This window comes from Apis florea, unplaced genomic scaffold (assembly GCF_048593485.1).
Source record: "Apis florea isolate Af1SG1 unplaced genomic scaffold, ASM4859348v1 contig_3326_pilon, whole genome shotgun sequence".
NCBI classification, from domain to species: Eukaryota; Metazoa; Arthropoda; class Insecta; order Hymenoptera; family Apidae; genus Apis; species Apis florea.
In genome coordinates, this window is record NW_028256739.1 from 838,225 (window position 1) to 854,982 (window position 16,758).

The window sequence follows — 16,758 nt, forward strand, 5'->3', positions numbered from 1 at the left end:
TGCATTAAGAGGGGATAACGTTCACGGGATAATACGTGTTCAGATGTGATCCGATTAAGAATAATATAATATTACAGAATCTGGATGGATGGTTTATGCGGTTAAAAAACAAGCACGATATCTACGAGATATGTTATTTAAAATACGCGTCCAATTGTATTAATTTATCCACGTAAAATCACAATGTTTTTCAATTCGAATTGCTTGATAAATCATTATATTCGGAGAATAATAATTCTTCTCTACAATTAAATTTATTCAGTGGATAAATGACACTTTAACATTTCGATCCCGCGATAAAATTGAATACGATTCCAAAGTTTTAAACTCGATTTCTGCGAGAAAAAGAAATTCGCGTTGGAAAATAAAATAAATCCGAGTTGAAATTCGAAAGGGCGTTTTTATTAACGGGGGTTTAAGAGGTGAGTCGGTCCCCCGTGTGTAGGATGGCGCGAATGGGAATTAATGGAATTCTACGCTCGTATTTTGCGGACGTACGTGCTCCTAATGTTCCGTAACGTTAGGAAAAGTTGTTAGCTTTGAGCTCCGTAAATAAGACACGTGGAACGGGCGTCGTGTGTGCAAATTCAACCGGCTTTAAGAGTAAATGGACGGAACCGCGAAGCATCTGGTTGTGCACGAAATTATAGAACGAGTTGTCCAAGGTCGAGAGCGATTTGCTCTGAAAATTTTATTCAAACTGGATTCGTTTTGAATGCCGATCAACGACACACATTTTTTTTATCCAAAATAAAATCTTCGAAATACAAACTATTATCGTTTGAAATGAGAAACGATGGAATTCGAGAATAAGTTAGGTTTCCAGGAAGATGTAAACGTGTATAATACGTACATAAATGATCGATGTATATAGTACGATCGTGTATATAGAGAATTTGCAATATCTCTCCATAAATCGAATATAGATAGAACGTGCAGAATTAACAGATAATAAGGAGCTTTCCATCAAAGCTCTGGAAATCATCTTATTTCCGCAACGTTTGCTTTATGCCAACCATCACATTTTCCATGAACAGTCTATATCTGACTTGTCATAAATGCTGCTCCATATCGAGATATTAAACGAATGATCTAACTTGTCCAAAAAAAAAAAAGAGTTATTGATTTTTTAAATTAAACCAGCTACAATTTTCAACCACACGATCCACTCGATCGGAAGGATGGTTTTTCATCTTCGAATATTGTAAACTTCACCGTATAAAATGCAATCCCGATTCGATATTGATGGCAGTTTCGTGGAACTGGGTTACTTTTTTTCCCTAGTTCGCGTTAACCTCGTAAAAAAAAAGTATCGAGTACCGCGTGAAATGGCGCGATGCCTCTTGATATACTCTTGAAAGGGGTCAAACGTGGATCAATGAAAATGTTAGAAACAACTAACGCTTAACACAGTAGCGTGTAAGAAGCACCAAAGATTTCATTGTGCCGCGTTTCAAACTTCAAAGTTCACTTTGTAATCGAATTAATTCGGACATGCCTATGCGGTCTGCCTTAAAATACGGATGGTTGAACTTTCGTACCGAGTTCGAATCTGCATCGCGATAACGTTATCACGCGATGATACACTGTTTGAATTGGAAGAATTCTCTCTTTGCCACGGAATTAGAAGATAGAAATCTTTATCACTCGAGAAGCTCAATTGTTTAATCATAAAGTCGCAACTTCTTTACTTTTCACTTCTAAATCTAATTGAAAAAACAACATATATTTGCAAACTCGTTCGAATATACCAAAAGATGTTCTTCCAGCAAACGTACCCTTGTCTCTTAATTCCCCACAGGAATTATGGAAAATGATTAAGAATTTTACACAGGCGTGATACGGAGGGGGGCTCAAGAGCTCGTGGAAACAGCTCAGAAGCAAGAAGAAGAAGAGCTCGCTTACAGCGAGGTAGAAGCGACTATTGGTGGCTCGTTTTATCCACGCGGTGGTAAAGTTGGCCGGAATTAAAGTAAAATACGAAATATCGCGCGAGAGGGGGGTGGCGGTGCCGCGAATGTATCCATTACCGAGGAGCCATGCGTTTTCTTGGAGGAAATTCGTTCCTCCGTTTTCCACCTGCAAACTGGAATGCATGGCCCGTCCGAGAACAAGAAAAGAAGAGGGGGAGGAGGAAAAAAGAGAGGAAAACGCCAAGTAACTGGAAACGACTCACGCGGAGCCTCTTTAGTGGCTCGTAATTCAACGGGAGCTTTCCTCGAATTTTTCCACCCGAGATACAAATTTTTGCACGCGCGTTTTGCATGAGAACGGCCATTGTGCGGCGGCTTTTTGGACGAAGAACAGCAACGATTGATCCCTCCACTGGTTCATGAATTTATCGCGATAGGAAGTCGCGATCGGAGGAGAATGAAATATCTCGTTTCGCTCGGCTCGCTTCAAAATTTATATCAGCAAGGTCTAATCTTAATCTGCGAGTGAATATAGGAATATTTGGGTCACCGCGTGGTGAATTATGGAGGCTGGAATTGAGAGAACTTTATTTGATGAAGGAATTATCGTGATATGGAATAGTTTTGTGTATTCTATATTATTGAACACGCGATTACTCTTTCGATCGACACTTTTTTCAATTTGATCGCGCAATATTTTGTATCTTCTTTTAGAATATTTGGAATAATTGAATATTCAGAGGAGGGTTGCATACATTTTACAATATTTCGAATTCTGTTGGAATAACGAAAGATTTCGGATATAGAATAAGGGATCTAATTTTCTCTCGAGTCATTCTTCGAGTTTCGTTTCAAAAGTAACACGAAACATTGTTGAAACTTTTATCATCTTTGTTTTTCGCGAACGAAACATATTTTTTTATTCTCGTCCTTTTCGAAATTCGATTAATCGGGACGAAAATATCCTTTGTAACGAAGTTTCTTAACGAAGTTACGAAAACTACGATGTAATTTTGCCTAACGTCGACTTGGATTACGGACCGGCAAATCCGCATTCGATTCCAAAGCGACGATACAGCAACGTGGATACAGCAAGTTTCGAAGACAAGTTTCCATTCGAATAAGTCGAGCCATCATTGGAGAATCCGCGTCTCTCGAGAATTTCTCGAGACAATGTTTAGCCGGCTATCAATGTCTGCCCTGTCTACAGTGAACACCTTTCAACGTTCGACAACGTTCCAATCTGTTTGGATGTTTCAAATACGCGGTACGATTTCCAAGTTCGTCCGAGAGAAAGACAATCGAGTTGGCCCACAACTATCTAAAATTTCTGCTCGATATCGAAACGAGAAAAAAAAAAAAAATTCGCTATTCGATCGATTCTTTGTGTTATCTCTGCGTCGATCGAGCAACAAAAGTATAAATTAACACTGGGACTGGTCAAACTGATCTTTTGTTCTTGTAATTAAGATATGTTAATTCTTTTAACATGATATAATATATTAGCGTAATTTATTCGCACGGGAATATTATCGCATCTAATTATTTTCAACAATATTGCTTTAAATAATTATATATCGCAAAAAATTTATCCTTCTTTTACACGTATTTTCCTAGTTGCAATTGTTATAACTATAATATTCTAATTATTATTCGAGATTATCTTCGAAGAATATTCTAATTAAAATATTCTCTTTAATCTAACATTGTGAGAATCGATCGATAATTTTCGCGTCTCGATGATTAACAGAATAATAACTGAATTCTCGAAGTTCATCGATGAAATCTTTCCCCGTCATTCGAATAATTAATATCTCTGCAATAATATCGCAAAAAGTATGTAACACTTGAACTGCATCGAATAAATAACTGGAGGAGAAAAAAAAAAACGAGAGAAGGAAAAAGTTGTTGGAAAAAGTTGCCGATAGCGCGTCATGTTTATGGAAACTACTTTTTCAAAGGGAAAAGAATAGCGGGTACTCGATATTAACGTTGGCCCTTCGTTCCCATCGATTTTCGCATCAACGTTGCATAAAGAATAAGAAACTTTTACGATCAATAGTTTCTTCCACGTGTTATGAACCCGCGTTTCTACCAGTAATAAACTTGCCATTCCATACGAAGCTTTTCCTATAACAGTAAAAATAACGTGACACGCGATAATTATACTTTCAACTTGAAAATTGCAAATGAAACAATGGCGAACAAATTACACTCGTGGTTGAAAATAAAGCAAAAGTGTTACGTTCATTCGTACCAACTAATAGGTATATAGAATCGTTCAATTATTAATTATACACGTAATTATACATCTGACCATCTCGCTAAAAGTGAAGAAAATTATCAACGCGTAAACACGAGGAGGGAAGGAAATTTAGAATGGAAACAGAGATCGGTCGTATCAAAACTTAATGTTTTAACGGTGAAACCGCGTCTATCGCGAAGTGACGTGGAAAAGAGCATCGTCATCGACGAGATGCCCGTGCATCCTCGTTGAATACTGTGCTAAATGTGATGAATGTTATTCTCCGTTTCCTCTCGACTTTCTCTCCCGCCATTCGGGGTTGCAACCGCCGAGGTTATTCATGAATTTGCTCTTACAACTTCCGCTTCAACTTGTTCCAAGTTTGTTCGGGAGAACTAGCGAAATCGTGGGAAACCAGTGACAGTGGTATCTTTCTCTCTAGGTGATAAATTGATTTATGATGTTAGGAAAACAAAAAAACTTAAAAATCTATTTGTTCGCTTGAAAGAATAATAATAAAAAAAAAAAAAAGGAATTAATTCGTTTCTTGTACCGTAGCGTACTTATTTTTCTCGAGTACGAAAAGCTTTCATGAAAATTAATAAACAATATATCTGTCACGAAAGAAAAATAACGTATGAGAATAAAGAGAGAAAGGCGTATCATGAATCGATTCAATTGCTAATTCTTCTTCTTCTTCTTCTTCTCTTTGAAATATCCCCTTCTTTTGAATTAATATTAACGACATCTCCATTATCGCCAGATAACGATTCCAATCGATTATTGGATCCAATATCAAAGTGATTAATCCGTCAATAATACAGGCCGTTCATTCAACATTGCCATAATAAATTTCATGCGAAAAGTTAAAAGAATCTAAAAGTAGAGGAGAGTACTCGAAGAGACTGCGCACTGTAAAAGAGAATAGGAAGGTTATAAAAAAGAATAAAGTGGACGAAAGGAGAAATGTTCTTTTCGTTTCTTGGAGATTACCTCAAGGTTATTTTATGTATCTGTATAAATAAAAAACGAATTCAAGGAGTACACGTACGGTGTGTGTCAAACAATCCAAGGTCAGAGAGAAACAAAAGTTATTTGCACTGAGAAGAGGATGCAAACTTCAAACACTACGTCTTGGTCTCGTTTGTTTAAATACTTTCTACTGCCTCGTGACCTTATACTCGCGCGAAGGTTATACTATACGTATAGTTTTTTTCCACAAACTTTCTCCACAACACGTATTGCAACACGTTTATATGCGATTCGAAATGATTGTCAATTTTTCTTAATTATTCGCGAAGAAGAATTACGCGCGACACGAAGATTTTTCGAAATATTCCCGAATTTCGTTTTGACGTGAAGTGAAAGAAGAAGGGTACTTGCGCGATTGAATAATTTACCATACGAAGCGAATAATGCGATCGCATTTAAATAATTAAAGTGGCAGGATCCTCGGTGAGATAGCCCACAGCGTCGTTTCATAATGTAGCAGTACGTTTAAAGTACGCTTCCCACGAAATAAGTGCCGCTTCAGATCAGATTTTGAAACAGTCCTTTCCTGAAATTTTATTCATAACAAAAAATTTTTACAGAAAATTTGAGAGAGATTCGAATAAATTCGAAAATTCCGGAAAATTGATATGAAATGAAAAGAAAGAAATTTCGAAAAAACTTTTGAAAAAAGACTTATTGAAAATTAAAAAAATCTAGTAATCGTAAACGTTCGTAAAAACATTTATAAAAGACCTCGTATACGTATTTCTGAATATACCTCTCTCTCTTTCTCTTTCTCGAAAGAATATGGACACAATTTAGCCGAGATCAATGTCTGCTACGAAACATTACGTTAACCATTATCCTCTATCCATTATCAATGATAGATTTGCGGCTTTGAAACAGAGAATCTCACACGAATGACAGGCATCATACTCGATATTAACTTCTCTCTCTCTCTCTCACTCTCTGTCGTGTCCCTCCCGGGAAAACAGGACGAGACAATCTCGAGGCTGGCGGGTAATACCTGGCGATAACGAACCTTTGTGCTTCCCGTTACATACGTAGTTTTGAGCATTCAGCCCGGAAATTCGATCGAGCGCCGGTGACCCTTCATCTTCGCCCCTTTACGCCGCCCTTGTGCGATCCAAACTCGATTTACATCGAAGGCCCTCTTCTGCTGCTTCTGTTGTTGTTACCTGCTCGCACGCGAATCATCCCCCATGAAATTGTTACAAACTGCATACACGGTAAATGCATATCCTGATTGTATGCACCACCACCAACCACGGCTAGACCTTTCCATCACCACCGAATCCCTTTGTCGGCCCTCACTTTTGATTGGCCGTCCAGAGATTGAACGTGCGTCCGGATTTCGATCAGTCGTCTGGAGACAATTATCGCCGTCCAAAACGTGTTCACGTTTTCACGATTTCTGCGGATTAAAAAACGCGATTTCGATCAGAAACTTCTGCCGAATATTCTGCAGAGATAAACGGAGGGAGGAAACGAGAGTTTTTTTTTTTCTTTCTTTTTTTTTTTTTCGAGCCTGTCAAAGCACGATCTCTTTTTGTTCGGTATCCAGTGTTGGTCCACAACCGGCGAACCAGGCCGCAACGCGATGAAAGGATTTTTCAAAATTTTCCATTGAAATTGATTGAAAAACATCAAAGACGGCGGGGTAGAAAATCCGGGATAGAATTTTTCGTTACAAAAGGGATTGAATTTTGATTCAATTTGTATTTAGATTTGCAGGATGTGATTTATTGACTATTGGCTCGTCGAACATTTTCCAGGGAAAGGAGAGAAACGTCAATTTTTTTCCTTTTTTTTTTTTTTTTTTTTTTGTTCAGGTTAACAGTGGCCGCGTATCCGTTAACAACAAATTCATGCAGGAACTGGCACAGTTCGTTACCGCGCTCCGACAGCCATTGCTAATTGAAGACAAATCGATCTCGTTTTTTAATTTCGCTTCTCCCGGTCGAAATCAATTCGAATTCAATTTCGTCCCTTCGGTTAACGACTTGCCATCTCCTCGTTTCACCCCGCTCGTTGTTTTTACCCGATAATTGTAACCAATGTAACCGTCTCGTCATCGAGTACATTACCCATTAATTTTATTCCTCGACACTCTTCTCACTCCCCGATTTTCGGACTCGAACAGACGCTCGAAGAAACGATACACGAACAGTCGTGGAAATGTTCGCGTTTAAATCGAGGAAAACCGAATCATATATTCGCGATATTTCCACTCTTACCACAGCTACTACAATTTACGCGAGATACACGGATTGTTTTTCGTATCACAACTTTCAACAAAGTTCTTACCTCTCCTTTTTTACGATACGAATCTTAGGAGGGACTCTCGTCACGAGGATTTCTTTGGGGAAATTTAATTGAAACGCTCGGCGCAAAGGCTGGTGGAACAGAGACGCACAATGTTTCCCAAGGAGGAATTGAACGTTATCGTATCCCGATTTGCACAGACGTCCAGAGACATATATTTCCAAGCGTGGGAGATCTTTATTGCGTTTCGAAGTAGCGGGAGTGGCAAACAAAGCGGTAATCTGTCGCGCAGGTTGTTCCGGCGGTGCGGCACGAAATTGCATTCCATGGTAAACGGGCGAAAATGGCGCCGGGCCGTGTGTCCTCATACATTGCCAACCCCTCCACGGCCAAAGTGTACATTGTAAACATTTTGTGTCCGGCCCGAGCCGGTAAACTGGTGTGGAAGTAGCGAAACGTATACGATGGAATATATCAAGCTGATGGCGATTTTTCCTCTCGATAAAATGGTAATAATAACGATGGCCGTTTTAAATTCACGACCATTTTCGATTTTAACGAGGTAGTGGAGATCAAAAAGAGAAGACAATTAATTGTAAATCGTATTTTCCGGGAATCGTTTACACGGTTCAGCCGTTTAAAACTTTCGAAGTTGATGAGTCGATTAAGTCGGTCATGGTGATTACCTCAAATGATCCATCGATCGGAGGTTGTGTAAATGATTTTCAGAAAATGTGAATTTTAAAAAAAGAAGAGTACACAATTTCATATTCGCGACAAATATGTTGAAGATTTTAATATAATATAATAATTCTGATATCCCTTCGTTGAAGAACTTCGATTGTTATTATTTTTTTTTTTTTTTTTTTTTATAATAAATTCAAAGATCTCATCGTTCGTTTTATCCGTAACAATCTAATAATATCATTTCCCCGTCGTTAACGTTGTTGTACCATCGATGGAAATTAACGAATGTAAGGAAAATCTGGTCGATCTGGGATGAAAAGGGGGGGGGTCTGCATCCCGTCATTAACGGGATAAAGGAGAGCTTTATGGCCCGAACATCGTTCCCTCCACGATAATTAAGACAGAATCTTATTAGATTCCTTCGTCAGATTTTTTCGTTAATCGAGCGAACCGTCCTCTCGACGTGTTTGAACGTTTTCGACATTAAAATTCACCTCGACCGAGCGTATTTCATGTCTTCCATGCCGGCCGATTAAGAAGTGACGGGATTTAAATTGGAATTATTTAAATCGCGGTCGAGACCCGCGCTGTGGTTCGAACACGAAACACTTTTTCTTATCGTTTCCCGGCGACGCTTTGTTAATTTTATTCGGGGAGAATTTTCACGAATGACAGGATCATCGATATCCAACGATTAAAAAGAATTTGGCAACGAATTTGGCTAATTTCCTCGTCGACTCGATCCAGACTCGGTGTATTTTCGACGAAACTCTAATAATTCGGGACGAATCTCGTGTATATATCGATAAATCAAATAAAAAATACATTGATGATAACAAAATATCGAGCTCCCGGTCTCTCTCATTGTGTTCCATTCTTCGTCTCTTTTTTTCTTTCCGCGACACCGTTATAGATTCTCCAGTGTTCATGTTCAGAAAACGACCGTGCACCATCCCTCGAATCGAAGAAACAATACGCGGCAGCTCTGGCTATTTATTTCTCTTTCTTTTTTTTCTTTTTCTCCTCCTCCTCCTCCTGTTATTTTAGTTGCATTGTCGATGGATTTCAATGTAGACTGCAATAAATTGCGGCCACGAGAGGTGGTGAGAACGTGGGAGCGATGGGTTGAAAGCTCGAGAGTGGAGAGTCCACTTTTCCTTCGTCCTCGGCTTTTCTTAACGCGTCTCAATGCTCCCCTTGACGATGACAAATTTACCGGTGTTGCGGGAGAATTAATCGTTCCTCGATTCAGGGCCACGATTTATCAGCGACACCTTAGACTCATCGACAATTGGCGAATCTTCCCGAATCGATTCGGTGTAAATGTTATTAAATTTTCCTTTTTCGTTTCCGTTCCTTTCGCGCGCAGTGTCGAAAATAAAAAAAAGGAGAATGGAGAGACGAAATGTTTGTTTCAAAAAAAGTAAAACTTACATACTGTTCCGTCCAACAAAAAGGAAAAATACCCACTGTCTTGAAAATATATACGAAACCATAACCGTAAAACGCGTCATCCTTCTCAACTTCTCTCGCGATAGAAAAACGATCTGAAAAAGAAAACAGGGAAAGATGAAGAATCCATGCGAAAACAGTTATATTATCTTCTCGTCGTTATAATATCTAATTACCATTGCAAATAATTGATGCGACGTTAAAAATCTTAATAGCGCAATAAAATTTCACAGAGATTCAAAGGGGATGCAATTTGAAAAATGGCGAATCCTTTTTCATTAAAATTTTTTAACGCATATTACTTCCAACTTTTCATAGACAATAAATTATAGCAATTGCTTATTATACACGCCGCCACATAACTCGCGTATGAAAAAATAATTTCCTAACAATTTTACTCGTTTCTCACCTCGTCGGGCAAATTCGTCGTAAAAAGAGTTAACACACAACACGCGCGGCGACCAAGACACGTACGACGAGAAAGAAAATATCTCGTTACAACTCTGTCTCCGAGAATATGTCACGTCGTATCAGATTATTGATAAAGGATAAAGAGGATCGTGTCGTAAGGAATGAAAGGTGGGGATGCCCCCTCTCACCAAGCTTTACGCGGAAGGAATCAAGGAGCGTGACGAAAGTTGCAGGGCTTGTACGTATTACAAGCGGGAATGGTTCGATGTCCTTGTAACGAGAGTTTTACGTCCCGTTTCATAACCGCGGCTCTCCATAATCGTAAAGAAACCCGGACGATACTCGCCGCTTCGATGGCGAGTGACGAGGCAACGATGACACCGGACCCTTCGTTTTATTGAACCTGAAAACACGTGAACGTGTTCCCTTTCTCCCCCTCACAGTTTTGCACGATCCCTCCTATAAATTCCAGGCGGCGAGAATAGATATACATTCTCCGTTCTTCTTACAAGAATAATTTTCAGAGGATTGGGTCGAGTCATCATTTTTATTTTTATCCTATCCTATACGAGGATTGGTGAAAAAGTTTATCATTTAGAAATTTAGAGATCAGTTCTTTTTTATTCCAGGAGGAAAGGTTAATTTTATTTATTTATTCGCTATATAAAATGAAAAGCTCTTTTTTTGTACATGTAAAATAAAATATCGTAGAACAGATGGAGAGTTTACGAGCATCTTGAGCTTTCATAAAAAAATGTGTATTATCGAAACTAAAATTTGAAAATTCTATCAAGGTATTGTAGATAGATAGAATTTCAAACGATAATTATTATGAATTAAAGAGAGAAAAAATGAAGTCGATATCTTTATTGGTGAACCGAGAAAGGAGTTGGAACAATATTGAGGTAATCGCCACAGAATTTTGCGCACGATGAAAAATTAAAATTAATGTTCACTTTATGTTTTTATTCGAAGAGAAATGAATTATGCGTATCACTTTTCAATCGCAGTGAACGTAACAGGAATTGAAACGGAAGAGTTTTAATCAGAAGCAAAATTAGCGGCGCAATTTATTGGACCGAGTTTAGTAGGATTTCGTCCATTTTGTTTAACAAATATGAATTATCGAGATATATAGCGATGACTTGTTGTGCGTTTAATATTCGACCGTTATAATTTTTATCGAATAATTTTCGCCGAACACCAATTTCTCTCTATTCTCGATTTTTCTTTTTTTTTTTTTTTTTTTTTTCTTTTAATATTCTGCTTTTACATCAATGAACTTTGAAATTGCAACGATACACTTCCATCTAATAAATAATTTGGTTATCCGATTTAAAACAAATTTTTGTTTTTTTAGCGGTAATTTCGAAACTCGATAAAACATCGTTATATTATTATATTATATTAATATAAATATACAATTTTTATTAATTCTTAAAAAAAATATTTTATTACTTAAAGCGTTAAATCGATTGATCGATTAAAAAATATATGCGATATCGTTCAAAGAAAAAAATTAATTTGACATAATATTTCCTCGTGTGACTTATTTAATAATAATCAAACTTGTGTTTTGACTCTACGAATAAAAAGTAATACATAAAAAAATGAAAATTCAATTGTTCGCAAACCGAAAGAACGATATTACTTATTATTACGCGACTATCCGAATCCGAGTTCGAGAGATTACAAAAATCAAAATTCTTCGTGTTTCTCCTTGGGAGAAAAAAAAAAAAGAAAGAAAAAATTAAGCAAAGTTTTGTAATTAAAGTTCTTGATAAAGTTAAAGTTTTCTAATTAAAAATTAAAAAAAAATTAGATCAAAAACTAATTTTTAGATTTACAAAATTTCGGATTTACTTAACATTGAAACTAAGAAATGCTTAATTTTCAATTTCTATTTTCTCAATCTCGAACGAGAAGAAAACGAACGAATTTGGAATATATTGGATATATTCAGGGTTGAATGATATGGGATAAAAGTTGCGTTCTTCGCAAAGAGCGTAAAAGTGAGACGAATAAATTGGAAAAACGTACGAAGGTGGTAAAATTATATGGAGGTAACGAAGTGAAGTGAGATACGTTATTTGAAACGACCAACCCTTCTGAGCTTCCCCTTCGAAACCCAAAAAAAGAAACAACCCTTCCAATCCCTATTACATTTTTGATCAGAGAGGGTAGTAGAACACCGGCCGCCTTTATCAAGGATCGTAAAAAAATTTATTCCCCAGGAATAAATAATTCGTAAAACACTTCAACAGCGTCAAACTTGACGCCTCGTGGGAACAATTTTCTTTTTTCCATTTCCATCGAACGCGATATACGATAAATGGACAGATTTCTATACGGAGATCAGGCGAATCCATCACGAAGAATCCGAAAAAAAAACGATAATAGTTCATTTTCGTCGAGTCAGCAATGGATTATTCCTGTCGTCCAATCGGAAATGGCGGTATAATTCATTGGACCGGATATAATTCTGAACCAATGTTCGACTATTCGGATAATGGATCTTTCGTGCGAAACGAATCGCGAAACCTGGAAGGCTACTGTACACGTGAAAAAGTTCCATTGATTGTTTCTTCGATTCGATCTTTTATAGAATACCGATCGACCAATAAAAAAATATTACTTCTTTTCTTCTTTTTTTCTCGCTTCGAGACTAATCGCATTGATTGGTTAGGCGTAATACAACACTTTACGATCGCTATTTTCTTACGTTCAAGATAAATATTCAAAATCATCCTTCGAAATTTTTTTCTTTGAACGAAATAGAGTGCTTTCTACGAATAGATATTCTTCGATTTTAAAAAATTAAAATAAAAAAGATCTTCATTCCCTATTTTTAAATCTTTAAAATTCAAAAGGGAAAAAAAATAGTCTACTAAAATGATCAATCAACATTTTCGCGAGTGTCTCTTTCCTTCCTTAAAAAAAAAAAAGACGAATAAAAAGAAAGAAAAAGAAAAAATTGGATCATTCTTCGTTATACGCTCTTCGTACATTCTTCTGTTCCAGTGAACCGATGTTGAAAAGCGAAACGCGTTTCTTTGGGCTCTCTCTCGTCCGACCAAGTAATAATTTTACAAAGCGGTACCTTTGATAAAAGCGTCCCACATAATTATCAGGCAAACTCGAGCCGAAGTTCGTTGCATAATAGATCGATAAAGTCGATCACTCTCACGCGTTCCAATTATAAGCGTCTATAAGCGTTTCAAACCAAGTTGTTCAACGGCGGAACTTCCGCAGAGACGACTTATATAATTAAGACGTGGAATGACAAGAGGGGAGGGGTGGTCGAAACGAGATAGGGGTCGTTAATAATTTTCCAGGGGAAGGGGAGAGAGTATCGGTCCCGCCAATAATTTCATGTTTGCCGCGAGCTACTTCGGTTCCCACTTCGATTAATTATTATACCGCGTGTTTCATAATTAAGCGGCCGTCATGCCGTGGGTCAGCCATTTTGGATCACGCAAGAAACCCTTTCTTAAGATCCTTGTAAAACTGAATTTACGAGGCCTTGCGAATCTCTCGTTTCCCCCTTGCAATGCTTTTCTTGCCAGGTTCTCGTTACGTCTGTAATACCATCATCGTAACAAGAAAGAGAAGCAGTTACCCAACTCACGCAAGCAGAAATTCATTTTTTTACGAGATGAATTTTTCTCCAGAAATTTTGTAGCCATTCGGTGAATATAAGAATTGGGTACAATTGGTTGGATTGGTTAATATTCCTCGTAATATCGTTTCTTGATTTTTTTTTACTATGTATAATTCAAGATGAAACTCATTGTTATCTACACAATGTTTTCACATATTTCAAGATAATGGTTCGATAGTTGTTTTTTTTTTTTTCAGATGAACGGTGATATGAATAATGATTAGAAACATTATCGAAGAATCCATTGACTTGTTCTAACGCTCCATTTTTCCAGTGACTTCTAGTACTTCGTCTAATTCCCTTACCCGTTAAATTGCGATCTTAAGAGAAGTTAGCGGACGTTGTACGTCGTAAGTTTTAGCTATTTTAGGGAGAGACGCGTATCCTCTCTCAACCCTTAGTGAATTTCTCTTTCCCCGGCGATCCGTATCGTGTCCTCCGAGCATAGTCATCGCTCCTTTTATTACCAATAAATCTCGACCGTTTTTTCGCCAAGGGAAAACGACTCTCTGCGTAATGTAATTTTCCCATTAGAAATTATCTTTTATACGCCTTTTGGTTTCGTCTTGTTTGCGAGAAGATCCTGTTCTTTTTTATTTTTTTTCTTTTTTTTGACGTATTGAACAATTATTGACGATCTTCGATCTTTAATTTGTATCGTAGAATAATATATCGAAAAATCGACGAGGGAGCATATATGCAAGTTCACAAGTTTAAAAATCGAACGACGTAAAGGTAGAAGAGTGCCGATAAAATGCAGAAAGGGAAGTCGTTACGAGATAAATGCTTTTTTTTTTTTTCCTTTTTATATCTTCCAACTATGAGACACTGCTTCCTCTCGAAACCGTTTATACGTTCCATAAAGGAGAGCAGGAAGTCGTTCTTTCGATGATGAAAAAACGGGATCCACGTTTATCTTCTTTTTTTTTTTTCTTTCTATTATCGAAGAATTTTTATAACTTTATGCATCAATCAAATCGAAGAGTTTATCATCCGTGATATTAATGAGAACGATCGAGTAGATTTAATTGGAATAAATTCACCGGAAGTCGATGAAATTAGGCGGTGGCCAAGGACAAGGATGGAGCGTAATGTAAATAAGATCTTTGCAATTAAACCAAGGTACTCGGTGGATAAAGTTGATCACAAACGAGAAAAGTTGGGGGCGTTGTTAGTTTAGGTATCATCCCCCCATGGCTGTCGAAAGTTACGAATGTACCAATTTTCTCAGTTAGAAACTTTGCAATTAAGTCTCGGCGAAGAGGATTGCCTTTGTAAACCCATCTGCTAAAAAGTACAATGGTTAAAAATGTATCCCACCGAGGTCCAATTAATATCCACTTACCTTCTCGTCGCTGATTAATGTTATCAGTCGTTAGATTAATTATTTTAATTAATCTTTTTAATTAAATATTCCGTATCGTTGAATAATTTGTATTATTTCAATCTGGTACGAACGAGAAATGCAAATATCAATTTTACAACGGTATAAGATATAAGAAGATAATAAGATAAAAGTAATAAAATGTAAAAACCAATGTTTTTCATTAAACATCGCTTTCCCGCAACTTCTGCGATTGTTGCAAACAACAATATCATCCTCCTTCGTTTCATCCACGGCTCAAGTATTCCAACCTTTTATTCCAGTTTACGCAATATTTATCCCCGTTTAAACGATTAAATTTTTTATTGTCAACGATCGCCAGAACGGTAATAATTTCCTTCTTTTCTCCCTCTGTCTTCATCACTTTTGCGATTGTACTTGATAGTTAAAAGAGAAGGATAAATATTATTGCAAAGGAGAAATCAAAGTAGGAGCATCAAAATAAATGTAAATCTCGATAGAAAATAACAACAACAAGTTTTATCAACGTTCACAGCGAATCTTTATCCATCCAACATGTTTCGATCGGATGGAACATTTTCCAACACGTTCTAAGAAGACGTGGACAAGTTTATATAACGTACAACTCTATTTTTCCTCGGCAACCGGTGAAATTGATATCGATATTATCCGACTGAACCATCGAATTTGCTCGAGGCATAGCTTCCGTCTCGTAATGGGATTTTGATACTAACTGGTTGAGAGGTAGCAACCCTCATCGTGGGAATAATTTCCTCGTCGTATCTGTATCGCGTTCATTACATCGCCTTGTACGTTAGAACGTTGATATGTTATCGAAGGCATACACGCCTTGCCGAACTTCTCTGTTCTTATCTGCTTAATGCAAATCTAGAGGAGAAAAATTTAGTAGCCTTGTTTGTCTGATACGAAATACGAAATAAAAATATAACAAGTCAAATCAGACAATTCTTATTTTTCCTGTGGTTTGATAAAGAATTCAATGAAAATCAATAGGAAATGAGTTTATATTCATTCGTTAGAGACACGACCATAATTCGATATCCATCCTGATTCATGTAATTCAACTATATATGTTCGTATACATGATTACAATCCTAAATCTCATGGAAACTCTTCTCTCTTGAGAATCTCGAAACCGTTGAATATTTTATCTACTCTGGATTCTAAAGTGTTCAGAAGTTTCCAAATTTTGAGGATCGTGATTGTCCTTGAGGTGTGGGAGACCCCTCACAAACCTTCAACCATCTTCTCAGTTTCTCGGGATATTGGAAGTTCCTACGTAAGCCCATATTCCCTCCATTCCTCTTGCCACTTATTCCGCGTAATTTATCTAATTTATCGCCATATTTCTTACATCTGACACCGTAAATTATCACCCTGATAACCCGACTATAACTTTAAATCTCGCGAAAAGTTAGGGTGGCAATATATATATATATATATATATACATATATATGAGTGAAAACGTTGGAATTCTCGACGCATATCGAATAATAGCGGTGTCATAACGAGTGGCGGTGCGTTTGGATCAATTTCCAACAGAGGGGCGCGAAACGTGTTCCATGACGCCTATATTGCCACCATAAATCTTAACAAGGCGGTTGAACATTAACCCGCCGACCACCGCCTATACTTCCGGCATTGGTTGACCTCCACGTCCGATAAAATAGCTGCCCATAGAGTCCGCGATATTATTTACAACGATTTAATGAACTGTAACAGAATTACGAGTTTCCGGTTAAA

At 37.3% G+C, this 16,758-nt stretch overlaps 1 protein-coding gene and 1 long non-coding RNA gene across 24 annotated transcripts in view; one reads left to right on the forward strand and one right to left on the reverse strand.

Moving 5' to 3' along the window:
- Nucleotides 1-16,758, forward strand: part of dlg1 (MAGUK family member discs large 1) — a 516,408-nt gene that overhangs the window by 365,203 nt on the left and 134,447 nt on the right. The gene's annotated exons all lie outside the window — the stretch shown is intronic.
- LOC105736819 (uncharacterized) overlaps nucleotides 1-16,758 on the reverse strand; it is a 98,427-nt gene that overhangs the window by 72,269 nt on the left and 9,400 nt on the right. The gene's annotated exons all lie outside the window — the stretch shown is intronic.